Source organism: Pelophylax lessonae, assembly GCF_965119305.1.
Source record: "Pelophylax lessonae genome assembly, chromosome: 4".
Lineage (NCBI taxonomy): Eukaryota > Metazoa > Chordata > Amphibia > Anura > Ranidae > Pelophylax > Pelophylax lessonae.
In genome coordinates, this window is record NC_138771.1 from 632709431 (window position 1) to 632722744 (window position 13314).

Here is a 13314-nt window from a genome sequence, read left to right on the forward strand (position 1 = left end):
GCTCCAAAGACTCTGATGTGCGGGGGCCTATAAGTACAATGCTGTGAGGATGTTGTTCCATTCTCTGCATTCTAGCACCCAGCACTGAAAGAAGCCAGAACTGTCAGACAGAGTGATCCCTGGCCTACAGTAGAACTACTATCTCATCCTGAATAAAAGAGAGAGCTTGTCACAGGAGTGTGTGCTTGGGAAAGTAAACACTGATTTGTAGGAAGTGTGGGGGGGGGGGGGGTTGCTATTGTTTCCGGCTACTGACCACCAATGTTGAAGGATCAGGGGGTTATTGTTCCAATAGTTCTAGACATCCACTGATCACTACTGAACATCAGGTGCAGACAGACGACCTGCCGGTACCTTTTAGAAATTAGTCTTGGAAAGAAAATGCTTTATTTTAACAAAAATTTGAAATAAAACCCAACAATAACTTCTGCTCATGGTAGTCCATTTCTGTAAAATGATTATGTTGATGCTCTAACCTCCACCCTGTCCCCACCACACCTCCCATACAGACAGTGACAATCTCTACCTACACTTCCTTCCCCTTTTCAGCCACAGCAAAGAGTGAGAAACTCTGGGAGGAGGCTCCATATTATCCAAGAGAGGATAGAACTTTTAACACCATCAAATTGGTTGTATGGAGGACACATGGTTTGCAGAAGTCATTTGTGAAATCAAACTACCCCCCAAAAAAAAAAAGCAGAAATTCAGATTTGGACATCTGATAAAATTAAATTTAGTATGAATTCAATGCCATCTGAGTTTTTGGACAGATCTAGTGTCTACTCCTCATCATGAAATATTAACAAATGGAAAAAAAAAGAGATCTAGAGGAGTAACACAAAATTACTGTAGCCCAAGTGGTTGTAGACTCGTTGACTCTTCTTTATTGCATCTTTTTTATTCTACAAAAAATTATAAATTATTCCTTACATCCAATAAATTTTATTCTTGGTTAAGACTATTTTCTTTTCTATTTTCATTGATTGATAGTCGTCAGAAATTAAAGACGGTTTCTTGAATACATTGATCATCCAGGCCCCAGCCGAATAAATCATCACTGACATTTAGGGCTCAGTAATATAGACCTCTGTGACTAAGCTCTGTAGGTAGGGTAAAACTTGTCAGGGGCATGCCCTGGGAGAAGCCTTGGCTAAGACTGCTCTTTATTCTCTGATTCAGCATACAGACTGTTTAGGAGTGTGGATTAATCAAGTTATATTTTGCATAGCAAGCCTGGATGGGCATTTTAGAAGCCGATACCCGAGACTAGTGGGCCACCACAGTACTCCTTTCCTTACTGGCGTAAGTAGCGCACTCAAACCTGAACTTACAAAGTTTGGCAAAAAAGGAGGTGACGTGTCAAGGTGCTGCAGTTGCCAGGCCATGCACACATCATCAGTACTCCTTTCCTGACTTGGGGGGGGGCAGCAACGGACTCAATTCTGGACTTACAAAGGTTGGGGAAAGGGGATGCAAAGTGTCAAGGTGTTGCGGTCGCCAGGCCATGTGCACAGCCGCAGTACTCTCTTTCTGACTTGGGGTAAGTAGCGCACTCAATCCTGAACTTACAAAGTTTGGCAAAAGGAGCTGACAAGTGTCAAGGTGCTGCAATCAAGATCCCATGCCCACAGCCCCAGTACTCCTTTCCTGACTTGGGGGGAAGAAGTGCACTCAATCCTGGACTTACAAAGTTTGATGAAAGGGGATGTGCATAGCCCCAGTACTCCTTTCCTGACTTCGGATAAGTAGCGCACACAATCCTGAACTTACAAATTGTGGTGAAAGAGAAAGACAAGTGTGAAGGTGCTGCAGTCCCAAGGCTGGGCGCACAGCTCAAGTAATCATTTCCGGGCTTAAAGTAGCCCACTCAATTCTGGACAAAGTTTGGTAAAAGAGGGTGACAAGAGTCAAGGTGCTGCTGTCGCTAGGCCATGTGCACAACTCCACTACTCCTTTCCTGACTCGGGGTAAGTAGCGCACTCAATCCTGGACTTACAAAGTTTGGCAAAAGGAGGTGACAAGTGTCAAGGTGCTACAGAGGTAAGTCTGTGCGCACATCCCCAGAACTGCTTTCCTGACTTAGGGTATGCAGCGCACTCAATCCTGGAGTTACAAAATGCAGCAAAATAGGGATGACAAATGTCAAGTTGCTGCAGTCGCCAGGCCATGCGTACAGCCCCAATACTCCTTTCCTGACTTGGGGGGAAGCAGCACACTCAACCCTGGACTTAAAAATTTTGGCAAAAGGGGATAACAAGAGTCAAGGTGCTGCAGTCACCAAGCTGTATGCACAGCCCCAGTACTCCTTTCCTCACTTAGGGTATGTAGCCTACCCAATCCTGGACTTACAAAATTCAGCAAAATAGGGATGAAAAATGTAAAGGTGCTGCGGTCTCCAGGCTGAATGCACAGCCCCAGTACTCCTTTCCTAACTTGGGGGGGACGCAGCACACTCAATCCTGGACTTACAAAGTTTGGCGAAAGGGGATGACAAGTGTCAAGGTGCTGCGGTCGCCAGGCTGTGTGCACAGCCCCAGTACTCCCTTCCTGACTTGGGGTAAGTAGCGCACTCAATCTTCAACTTACAAAGTTTGGCAAAAGTTTGGAGGTGACAAGTGTCAAGGTGCTGCAGTCAGGAGCCCATGCTCACAGCCCCAGTACTCCTTTCCTGACTTGGGGGGAAGCAGTGCACTCAATTTCTGGACATACAAAGTTTGGCGAAAGGGGATGACAAGTGTTGCCAGGCTGTTTGCATAGCCCCAGTACTGCTTTCCTGACTTCAGGTAAGTAGTGCACTCAATCCTGAACTTACAAATTGTGGCAAAAGTGGAAGACATTTGTCAAGGTGCTGTGGTCCCAGGCCATGCGCACAGCCCAAGTAATTCTTTCCTGACTTGAAGTAAGTAGCTCCCTCAATTCTGGACAAAGTTTGGTAAAAGAGGGTGACAAGTGTCAAGCTGTCGCCAGGACGTGCGCACAGCTCCACTACTCCTTTTCTGACTTGGAGTATGTAGCACACTCAATCCTGGACTTACAAAGTTTAGCAAAAGGGAGTGACAAGTGTCAAGGTGCTGCAGATGCAAGTCCATGTGCACAGCCCCAGTATTCCTTTCCTGACTTAGGGTATGCAGCACACTCAAACCTGGACTTACAAAATTCAGCAAAATAGGGATGACAAGTGTCAAGGTGCTGCGGTCGCCAGGCCATGCGCACAGTCGCAGTACTCCTCTCCTGACATGGGGTAAGTAGCACATTCGTTTAAGGGCTTACAATGTTTGACAAAAGGGGGTGACAAATGTCAAGGTGCAGCGGTTGTCAAGTCATGTGCACAGTCCCAGTACTCCTTTCCTGACATGGGTTAAGAAGCACACTCAATCCGAGACTTACAAAGTTTGGTAAAAGGCGGTGACGTGTCAAGGGGCTGCGGTTGCCAAGCCATGTGCACAGCCACAGTACTCCTTTCCTAAATTAGGGTATGTAGCACACTCAATCCTGGACTTAAAAAAATTCAGAAAAATGGGGATGACAAGTGTCAGGACACTATGGTCGCCAAGCCATGCGCACAGCCTCAGTACACCTTTCCTGATTTGGGGGGAAGTAGCGCACTCAAACCTAAACTTACAAAGTTTGTCAAAAGGGGATGACACATTTCAAGTTGCTGCGGTTGCCAGGCCGTGCGCACAGCCTCAGTACTCCTTTCCTGATTCAGTGTATGTAGCGCACTCAATCCTGGACTTACTAAGTTTGGCGAAAGGGTGTGAAAAGTGTCAAGATGCTGCAGTCGCCAGGTCGCGCACACACTCCGTTCCTGACTTAGGACTCAATCCTGGACTTACAAAAATTCAGCAAAGTAGGAATGAAAAGTGTCAAGGTGCTGCAGTTGCCAGGCCATGGGCACAGCCTCAGTACTCCTTTCCTGACATGGTGTAAGAAGCACATTCAATCCTGGACTTACAAGGTTTGGCAAAAGGGAAAAACAAGTGACAAGGTGCTGCGGTCGTTAGACCATGCTCATAGCCACAGTACTCCTTTCCTGACGTAAGGTATGTAGCGCACTCAATCCAGGACTTACAAAATTCAGCAAAATAGGGATGACAAATGTCAAGGTTCTGCTGTCATCAGGCGATGTCCTTAGCCCCAGTACTCCTTTCCTGACTTAGGGTAAGTAGCACACTCAATCCTGGACTTACAAATTTAGCAAATTAGGAGTGACAAGTGTCAAGGTGCTGCAGTCGCCAAGCCAAGCATACAGCCCAGTACTCCTTTTATGGCTTAGGGTAAGTAGCACACCTAATCCTGGACTTACAGAATTCTGCAAAATGGGGATGACAAGTGTCAAGGTGCTGCAGTCGCCAGGCTGTGCACACAGCCCCTGTACTCCTTTCCTGAATTGGGGTAAGTAGTGCACTCAATCCTGGACTTAAAAAGTGTTGTAAAAGAGCATGGCAAGCGTCAAGGTGCTATTGTCAAAAGGCCGTGTGCACAGTCCCAATACTCCTTTTTTAACTTGGGGGGAAGTAGCGCACTCAATCTTGGACTTACACAGTGTGACACTTTTTTGTACAGTTTGGTGCAGGGACGCATTGGATGCCTTTACTGGCATTGTGCTCTTGCTGGGTTGCTTCCTGTTCAGGATGACTGCTGACGATGATCCAGCGGCCTTTCTGGTTACTTTTGAGAGAACTGCTGAGAGGGAAGGCTGGGCCAGAACCCAGTGGGCAGGACTTGTCACCTCCTTACTTACTGGGGAATCGCAGAAGGACTATTAAGATTTGGAGTCCACGGATGCAAGAGAATATGAGAAGGTCAAGCAGGAAATCCTGGCGTGTCTCGGTGTCACCTTGGCCGTTCGAGCACAGCGGGTCAACAGTTGGTCCTTCCAAGGTGAGAGGCCCCCAAGATCACAGATGTTTGACCTAATCCACCTAGTACAGAAATGGCTACAGGCAGAGTCCCTGTCTAGGCTACAAATAGTGGAGTATGTGGTAATGGACCCATTCCTGAGGTCACTACCAAGTCTCCTGCAGAAGTGGGTGAGTCAAGGGGACCCCCTTGAAAGGTACTTTGCTACATAGAGCCTGGTCACCAACCCTACAGCCCACAGACCTTCCACCTAAAGCCAGGGTTTCCCGAGTTTTCCTTTCATGGTTATGGAAGAAGAACTGGAGGAGCCTGAGGAAGTCCCCACAGCCAGTGAAGTTGGACTGCCTTCTGCAGACCTTGAGGCTACATTAGGGTTTGCTGAACTTAATGTGCACAAGGAAAACTTTGGTATCAAACAGAGAAAAGACCCTACCCTTGCCAGGGCCTCTGAAAATGTAGTAGTGATTAATGATGTACCCATCGAACCAAGGGACAGGACCTGTTTTCCTTTTTTCAGCAGCAATGAGGATTTATTGTATTGTATTGTGTGTATAAAAATAAAGAAAAATTGTTGAACAGTCCCTAAGCCCTACAGACGAGCTGGAACTTGCCCCTGGACAATTGCTAGAAGGTCATTTAGGGGTTGAAAAAAACACTGACTGTTACCCATTTTTGAAGTGCCTATGGACCTAGTGGGTCCACTCCCCAAGTCCGCCCGGGGTCATCAGCATATTCTTGTAATCATGGATTATGCTACCTGTTACCTCAAGTCAGTTCCCTTACGCACCGCATCTGCAAAGATTATTGCCAAAGAATTGTGCATGGTGATCAGTTACGTTGGGGTCCCTAGCGACCAAGCTGCCCAGAGGTCTGCTTTTCCAAAAGAAATGCTCAGTGCCTATATCACGACTATTCCCAAACCGGGGAAAGACCCCGCCCTCCCCGCTAACTACAGGCCTATCTCCCTTCTCAACAGTGATAATAAAATTTACGCCAAAGTGCTTGCTGCCCGCCTACAGCCCCTTCTACCCCGTTTGATCCAAGGTGACCAGATGGGTTTTATGCCGGGCAGGCAGATGTCTGATGCCACCAGACGCATTGTTAATCTGGTGCATTTGATGGAACGCATTCAAACGCCTTCCCTGCTCCTTACGTTGGATGCAGAGAAGGCGTTTGATATAGTCAATTGGTTTTACATGCATATGGCTCTTGAGAAGTTTGGTTTCACAGGTGGCATACTCACGGTCTTGTTGGCACTCTATTCATGTCCCTCTGCTCAGGTCCTCACCTCTGGTATCGCCTCGACTCCGTTCGACATTACCAATGGCACCCGCCAGGGGTGCCCGCTGTCACCAATGATTTTCAACCTGATGATTGAACCCTTGGCGGAGGCCATCCGATCGGACGAGATGGTAGAGGGGTTTAGTTTGGGTGATACCGTTCATAAGATTAATCTCTTTGCGGACGATATCATTGTTATCCTGACAAATCAGGTGCGCTCACTCCCAGCCGTACATCGCATACTACTGGCCTTTGGGGAAATCTCCTACCATAAGGTTAATGCTTCCAAATCCGGGGCGCTCAATCTGGGCATCAGCCGACGAGTGGTGTCCCAGTTAAAGTCTCTATGCCCTTACACATGGACTGTCGAGAATATTCCCTACCTGGGAATTAACATTACCCCCAGTATATCCTGGCTGCTCTCCTCTAATTTGGATCCCCTTATCAAAAAATTAGATTGTACCATGGCTACTATGTCCAAAGCTGAAATCTCCTGGGTTGGGAGAATGGCGGCCTATAAGATGTAAATTTTGCCTCAGGTGCTTTTTGTGTTTAGGGCGCTTCCTGTTCCCTTCCCCAGAAAATACTTGGAGGCTCTATCCGTAGGTATGCGCAAGTTTATCTGGTGTGGTAAACGTGCTAGAATATCTGCCTCTACTCTTGCTCTTCTGAAAGCCTTGGGTGGTGCCAAACTACCGAATCTGGGGGTTTACTATTGGTCCACTAGATTGGACCAGCTGAAACGCTGGTTCTCCCCCGTCAAGGATTCTCCTTGGGCTTCTATGGAATGTCACATGTCACCCACTAGGGACCTGCGGCTGCTTCTCTTGGGTGATCTTTGGATGCCCTGGTCTTTACCTGGACTCCCTCCGACCCTTCAAGTTTCCTTGATGGCGTGGTGGATGCTGGAGGATGCCCGGGGGAAGCGACACGCGGTGGCCCCTCACTGTTCTTCCTCTTTACCCCTAACCCTTTTAGTAGCGTTTCTCCCCGATCTTCGGATATCCACTTTGTCGCACCTAGGTATCACTGAGCTCGCCCACTTTTATGAAGGTCAATCTTTGATGACCCCGTTAGATCTGATGTCCAGGTTTCATGTGCCTCCTGCTCTCTTCCTCACTGTGCTCCAAGTCCATAGTTTTCTCAAGCAGCACCCCCTACACACTAGGAATGTCGCTCTCACAGTCTGGACCCACTACCATTGTCATCAGCAGTCTGCTAAGGGTATTTCCATGTTTTATGATCTCCTCCTTCACACACCTGTCCCCTCCAAGACACGGTCCATGCAGAGGTGGGAAGTGGATTTGTGTCACCAGTTTACCCCGGAGCAATGGTCCCGAGCCCTGTCATACACTTTTCAATACTCCCACTGTTCGGCGCATTGGGAAATGATGCTGAAAATAGCGAACAGGTGGTACCACACTCCCGATAGGCTGGCAAAGTTTTTCCCTACAATACCTGATCTCTGTTGGAGGAACTGTGGTCACAGAGGAACACTGGCTCAAATCCTTTGGGACTGCCCCTCCCTAACGAGCTATTGGAATAGGGTGTTCAGATGTATAGCTGAATCCACGGGTATTTTAGGTCCCCCCAAGAAGGGGTTGGCCCTGCTAAACTTGGGCTTGGATGAATACTCGGCTCAATATAGACAAATGGTTTTACATATTCTCCTAGCCTCCAGAGTGTTTATCTTACGCCGTTGGCGCTCTATTGATATCCCTAGCTTCTTGGATGTGGTTAAGACAGTTAACGACAACTATACTATGGAAAAATCTTTAGCTTTTAACTCTCTATCGTACCCGAAATTTAGGTCTTCCTGGGAAAGCTGGAAATACTCTTCCTGATAACCTGATGTTGTAGGTGGGAGGGTGGGGGGAGGAGCGGCACCCCTGTGGCAATTATGTTCCCACTGGGAGCTGCAGGGGTGTTGGCTTCTTCTTCTCTTCCTCTCTCGCTTATCTCTAGTTGACTAGGTTCCACTGGTTCTGTCTTGGTTCCTGTTGATGTCATATGCTAAAATATGAAGTTATTTGATGTTGACGCGTACTTTTTGTATGTTTTGAGTGCATATGACTTCTTCGCAGTCGGAACAATCCCCTCCCCTCCCCCCTCCCTATAACCCCCCTCCATTCCCTCCCTTTCCCCTCACCTCTTGTTATTTGCAACTGTTCATTATGTAACCTGTTTCTATGGCTACAGTTTGCTTTACGTGTTTTCTCTTACCATACCTGTATGTTGAATATTTTTCAATAAAAAATATGATTAAAAAAAAAAAAGACAATTGTGTCTTGCCTACAGTCAAGCATGGTGGTGGGAGTGTCATGGTCTGGGGCTGCATGAGTGCTGCCGGCACCAGGGAACTACAGTTCATTGAAGGAACTATGAGTGCCAACATGTACTGTGACAAACTGAAGCAGAGCATGACCCCCTCCCTTCTGAGACTGAGACGCAGGGCAGTATTCCAACATGATAACGACCCCAACTACACCTCCGAGACGACCACTGCTTAGCTAAAGAAAGTGAGGGTAAAGGTGATGGACTGGCCAAGCATGTCTCCACACCTAAATCATATTGAGCATCTGTGGGGCATCTTTAAACAGAAGGTGGAGGAGCGCAAGGTATCTAACCTCCACCAGACCAGATGTTGTCATGGAGGAGTAGAAGAAGACTCCAGTGGCAATCTGTGAAGCTCTGGTGAACTCCATGCCCAAGAGGGTTAAGGCAGTGCTGGAAAATAATGGTGGCCACACAAAATATTGACACTTCAGGCCCAATTTGGACATCCCTACTAAGGGTGTACTCACTTTGTTGCCAGTGGTTTAGATATTAATGTGTGTTGAGGTATTTTGAGTGGACAGCAAATTTACACTGTTATACAAGCTGTACACTCACTAATTTACATTGTAGCAAAGTGTCATTTCTTCAGTGTTGTCACATAAAAACATATAATAAAATATTTACAAAAATGTGAGGGGTGTACTCACTTTTGTGAGATACTGTATATATAAAAAGTCTGAATTTTTAATATTAAAAACAGTTTAACAGTCAACCTAAAGCCTCTGGCTGCAATAAATATACAAGCAGATGTCAATTATCAATTTATTGTCAATTATCGAGACTACAAGACCAGAGATTCCATCTGGCAGATGATAAATTCCCACTGGAAATATTAATGGATGGCCCAGGAGAAATGCCTGCAGAAACACCTTTGTTTTAATTAACCCTTGTAGAAACAATGTTGATGGTTGATGCTATATTTGTGATTTTGTTCGGTGCAGAGACATTAAGTATAGAGTTAATTTTCCCCTGGAAATGTTAGTGTCATTCTCTATAAATAGCGAGAACCGTCACTCAACAACAAACGGGAAATATTATAACGTGGTAAGTGCAGGACATATGTTGCGTTACATCCAGGGAGCACATCATCAGTTTATTATAGATAGTTATATAGCACCAACTATTATACACATATTAGAGTTGATTTAGACAGGAGCCAATTAACTGGCCAGAATGTCTTGGGAGGAAACCCATGTAAGCACAGGGGGGAACATGCAAACTCCATGCAGATAAAGGCCAGACCAGGATTAAAACCAAGAACCCCAGTGCTTCAAGGTAATTTTGCTAACCATCAAGCCACTGTGCTGCACACACCTGGTGTAGTAACTATGCATTTGCTCATTTGTATAGTGCAGAGCCAAATGAGGTGCATATACAGTAGAAGAACATTAGCATGTATTTATCCCCTTTGGAGCATTTTTGTAATTTTTTTGCCCACTTGTTAAAATCTGCATCATTGGCTATAAAATGACTTAAAGCTCCCAGAACGGTATGTATTTTTCTGAAAGCAGAGACCCTGCAGAATAAAAAAGATGGTGTTAGCAATTGTTTTATGTCACACAATACTGCTTATTAAGTATATATTTTCAGAAAAAAATACACCAACATGAATTTTATTGCACACAAACACAATTTAGTCTCCATGTTTTCTACATAAAAAAGATGAGATAAAAACAACTGCCAAATGTCAAGCCTTAAAACTGGATGTGCCCACAAAATAGAAAACATTACGGTAACCAAAATTGTCAATAGGCTTGAAATGCATTTACAGCTCATCAGTTAAGAGTAAACCATAAATGAAGGGACCTAGAATTATTGCTCTCACTCCAATTTTTTGCTGTAATATATAGCAGGTATAGTATGATCTCCAATTATATACATGCGCGTCCTCTATGCACCCAATTGCATTTGCAGGTGGGTGCAGGGCGACAGGGTTGCCTTTATTTATTTTTTTTGCTATTTGTACTCATTTTATTTATTTTTTTTGTATTTATTTTTTTTTTTAGCAGGGTTTTCAGGCAGGGATAAGGTTACGTGGAATAGTTAGGGAAGCTGTTCTGGAAATTAAATCACTTAATTTAAGGGCTTTATAAGCCTTCCAATCCGCACCTTGTGGTTTTCACCTACATAAGATGCGCATTGATCATGTAGCTTCATGGTGTCATTTGTTGCCCTGTACAGAGCCTATAGTAGAGTAAATCTTCATATTCATAAACATGAGTCATGCGGTATGTCACTGCACAGGTTATTGCACAACCTATGTCTGTAGTGTGAGAACTGGCACTTCATGTGAAGAGACTACATATCCCACAATCCCTGGGTCTCTAAGTCTAGAGCTCTGCAGGTGAAAGCTGCACAGTGATTAGATCTGACACAGACACAAGAAGGCTGAGCCATTTGTGATACAGCACAGAGGAAATGACAAGGGATAGATTAGACGCTGTGTGAAAAAGGGTCAGAAACTGCCTGTCCCTTTTGCGAAAAGGGACAAGATAGGTCAGCCTTTCTCAACCTGGATTCCATGGCACCTTAGGTTTCCTCGAGAGGTTGCTAGGAGTTCCTTAAGTAAGAAGCCATTTCTGCCTCTCAGACAAGTTCCCACTAACACTCATGATCTTTTTTATTTATCTGTAAGAAGGCATTCTTCCCACTAGCTACAAATTCAAGGAGCATGCTTCCCCTTGACCACCCGAAAAATGTACTATGAGTTATAATATAATATAAGATATAATAATTTTAAGCAGGAGTTCCTTGTGCCTGGAAAAAAATTTTTAAGATCTAGTTCAAATTTTTATTGTTTTTTCTTGACATAGTACAAATACCAAATTGTTAATAACCTAAGGTATAATATATCCAAGGTATTAAACAAGTAAGAAGAAGGATATATAAATATAACTGGCAATAAAATGTGTCCCTTAAAACAAAAACAAGATTGGGACATAGCAAATATGCTAACAAAATCAAACAATTAGACTAACATCTTGTTTAAAAAAGATACCAAATTAATCAGTATACAGAACATTAATTATGTAATATAATAAGTATCATTGTTATTGATTACTAACCAAATAAATAGGATATCTTAAAATTTGGTCAAAATAAATAAATCAGAAGAGAAGAAAGAAAAGAAAGACAAGAAAGAAAGGTGTGGACAAGTCAAGATTTTTTTTTTCTTCACAGATCTCTAGTATTTACAGATGAATATTGTAGCCAACATCGCCAAGTATTTTTTAAGTTAGCTAGGCGATTATGTAAAATGCAAGCCATTTTATTGTTGATCATGACACAGTTCAGCTTTTGTATGACAAAATCAAATGTTATTACTGATTGATTCCAACAAGAGGCCAGGGTTATATAGAAAATAAAATGTTTGGTATGTTTAGAGAAACTCGTATCACATTTTTGAAAAAAAGCAACTTCTGGGAATTTATTAAGATTTATGTTTTTAATTTCTTGTATAAAGTCAAATATTTTGATCCAAAACATTTTCATCGCCACCAAATGTGTACCATAGAACCTTCTTGACCACAATTCCCATTTAGAAGAGACTTGTCGATACATTTTAGCTATTCTCAACGGGACCATGCACCATCGCAATGGTGTTTTGTTATTAGATTCCACTAAAATCATATTAAATAATATTTTAGAGAGATTATTGATTGTTTTATACCATTCTGGAAGTTCACAAGAAAAGTTACGTTTTTGTTCCCATTTTCCATATTACGCTCAGGGTTAATTAGAATATTATATATAAGTGAAAAACAGATTTTTATTGGAGTTCTAGTAGTACAAGATGTTTCAAAGAGGGAGAACAGGAGTGGTCAATTTATTATTCAAGAAGAAAGGAATTAGGTTATATCGAGGTAGCTCTGAGGAAGGTAGTTGTAATACAGTTTTATATTAATCCAGTGAAAATAAATAATTCCCATATAAAATGTTTTTAATAAGTGATAAGCCCCTAGTGTCCCACCACCAAAAAAGTTCAGAGGATAATCCAGGTACAAATTCAGGATTATTAAACAATTATTTAATTTATTGGAAAATTATTTTAAGGGTTCCACCATGTTAAAAAGGTCGAGAGAGTCTGAGTTAAGTGAATAAATTCATAGACATCTAACGGCCTTGACACTACAAACTGCAGCAACAACAGTAAAGCAAACAACACGAGAAATATAACTACATTAATAACTAATTAAAAAAATCTAAATATTTGGAAGTGTACAATGTCTGAAAATATACCATCATATAGAGCTCACGTATTACCCAAGAAGAATGCAGCCAGTTAAACTGACCACCGAGCCTTATCCTAAGAACAATGAAGCAATAATGGGGTTGATTTACTAAAGGCAAATAAAATGTGCACTCTGCAAAAGCAGTTGCTCCAGAGCTTGGTAAATGAGGGGGAGCTCTTCTGACTCCCATCATCCAATCATGTGCAAGCAAAAATGCTGCTTTTTTTCCCCTTGGAATGGGGTATTCTTTGCAAAGTGAAGCTTTACCTCATTTACTAAGCCGTAGACAGTTGCACAGTTTATTTACCTTTAGTAAATCAACCTCCATGTCTGTTGTAATGTTATTTGTGAAGTGTGAATCTGCCCAGGTTTGATTCACCAAGAGTTTAGTGAATCTTGCCCAAAGTTCAGCGAACCTAAAGAGGAGCACCACTGAATGGGTAGAAGACAATCAGCAACTCCATACATGCTCTTCAATAAGGTTATCATGGTTGTGAATAGGGCCATTATGGCTGAAACGCGTAAACTTCTGCTGTACATATCTATCTTTTATGGAGTTACAACAAACTTGGATTTATTGAAGAGCATGTATGGAGTTGTG

At 43.4% G+C, this 13314-nt stretch overlaps 1 protein-coding gene across 1 annotated transcript in view; it reads left to right on the top strand.

The window, feature by feature from the left end:
* LOC309552871 (extracellular calcium-sensing receptor-like) overlaps window positions 1–13314 on the top strand; it is a gene marked incomplete at both ends in the record, with an annotated part of 58396 nt that overhangs the window by 18171 nt on the left and 26911 nt on the right. The gene's annotated exons all lie outside the window — the stretch shown is intronic.